We start from the raw sequence: 2441 nt of genomic DNA on the forward strand, positions 1-2441 counted from the left end.
GCTTTTCTTGCTGTTTTTTTCTAATTGTTGGAGATGTTGTTTTAAAGTGTTGATTTTGGCTTTTTCTTCTTTTTTTTATGTGCATTTATTGCTATAAATTGGCCTCTGATCACTGCTTTTGCTGTGTCCCAAAGCTTTTCTTAAATCCCTTCTGAATTTAGAGACCAACTGAAGGATAGATTTGACACAATGAGCACCAATTACTGAAAATCAGACAAATTGTGGAATGGCATTAAGAATATCATACATGAAGAAAACAATCAGACACTAAAAAGACAGAAAAATGAAGAAAAGACAAAAATGGATGTTTTAAGAGACTCTGAAATTTGCTCTTGAATGGAAAGTAGCTAACATGAATGGAAGAAATGATGAGATAAAAGGGGAACATAAGGTTTCAAAGGGCGATCAAGAAGGCAAAGTAAAATATTATAATACAATGTGCAAAGACCTAGAGTTAGAAATGCAAAGTGGAAGAATACTCTCATGGTCTCTCAAGCTGAAAGAACTGAACAAAAAATTCAATCTTTGAGTTGCAATATTAGAGGGTTCTATGAGGAACATATTGAATGATGCAGGAGGCATCAAAAGAAGATGGAAAGAATATACAAAATCACTGTACCAAAAAGAATTGGTTAATGTTGAACTGTTTCCGAAGATAACATATGATCAAGAACCAACAGCTCTGAAGGAAGAAATCCAAATTACATTGAAGTAATTGGCAAAAAAAAAAAAAGGCTCCAATGGTAGATTACCCATTGAAATATTTCAACAAATAGGTTCAGTACTGGTGGCACTCATTTGTTTATGCCAAGAAACTTGGAAGGCAGCTACCTGGCCATCTGACTATAAGAGATCAATGTTCGTGTTTATTTTAAAGAAAGGTGATCCAAAAGAATGTGTTAATTATAGAGCAGTATCATTAATATTACACTCAAGTAAAATATTGCTGAGGATAAGTCAAAAATAATTTCAGCACTATATTGACAGGGAACTTATAGAAATACAAGCTGTATTCAGAAGAGGACATGGAGCAAGAGACATCATTGCTGAAGATGGTTCTTGGCTCAAAGAAAAGAATACCAGAAAGATGTTTACCTCTGTTTTATTGACTATGCAAAGGCATTTGACTGTGTGGAGCATGAGAAATTATGGATAATATCACAAAAAAATGTGAGTTCCAGAACACTTCATTGTGCTTATAAGGAATCTGTACATATAGAACAAGTGGCTGTCATCCTTAAGTTGCCATTAGTTATGGTCATTTGACTTAAACTCAGAATCTCCAAGGAAATCCATCTCTAATTGATGCTTTTTGATTTACCTGTGTTTTGGGAACCACATCTCTCAGGTTAGGAGTCTCTGCAGAAATAACCTTATGCCAAGAAAAATCCCTTTAGAATCAATGGAAAACTAACTTTTCCTTGCAGCTAACTGCATGTTCATTGTCAGTGACCAATAGGTAGGGAGAATATCCCTGATGTTCATCATTTATCCCCAAGTGTTTTAAAGATGTAGAGTTTTATTCTGAATTTCCCTGAAAACAAATAGCATCATGCGGCCAACCAGTTCTTATAAAATCTTAATCAGTGAACTTAAAATACGATAACTGATTTCTAATTTGTTTACATTAAAATATTACTATAGAGTAATATATAATATTTCATTGTTTTTACACTTTATCCACTTGACTTTTCTCTAAATGCATATACTATGGGAAAGCATAATGAAACATAATACTCTGGATAATACTGACCTTCTCTAAATTCAAAAGTACTGTTGTTCTATTAACAAATGTACAGGTAAGTTTATAGACAATTCTGGGATGTAGAATAAAATTTATTTATAAGTTCAGTTAATATTTTTTTCACATTGGGGATGGGGAAATACGTTGTCACCCAGTAATATTCTGAGACAATACCTTCCAGAGAAAGGACTTGATAACTGAAAACTAAATACATTTGTCCAAAATCCACAGTGTGTATTTTTAGTTGATTTACTATTAGGTGTTGCTAAAATAATGATGTAAAGCATTCTTTTATAATTTTACAATGTCTTTTCAAAATATTGTAATTCTGAAGGAGTTTTAGTGCTAGAGACATAAAATATAAAGAATAAATATATTTTATTCATTTCATCATAAGCCTCTAGTGATAAAACTCCTGGTGACATAACTATACTGTATGCAGAAAAAGAAAAAAATATATATAAATGTGATTCAGCCTAAATAATAATGATAAGAAAGAAGAAAACTAACCAAAAATTTTTTTTTCAAAACAATATACTTTAAATAATCATTATATGCTTTTCGTCAAATTGTCTATCTGAAATATGGACTTTAAGTAGCTTGAAAAGTAGTACTGGAAGAACATAAATTGGATTCTATTGTTCTTTAAAATTAATACTTCTAGAAACCATAGTAAATACTATAAAATATATAATCT

The sequence above is a fragment of the Orycteropus afer genome, unplaced genomic scaffold, assembly GCF_000298275.1.
Source record: "Orycteropus afer afer isolate SDZICR_OR568_19922 unplaced genomic scaffold, OryAfe1.0 scaffold00412, whole genome shotgun sequence".
Lineage (NCBI taxonomy): Eukaryota > Metazoa > Chordata > Mammalia > Tubulidentata > Orycteropodidae > Orycteropus > Orycteropus afer.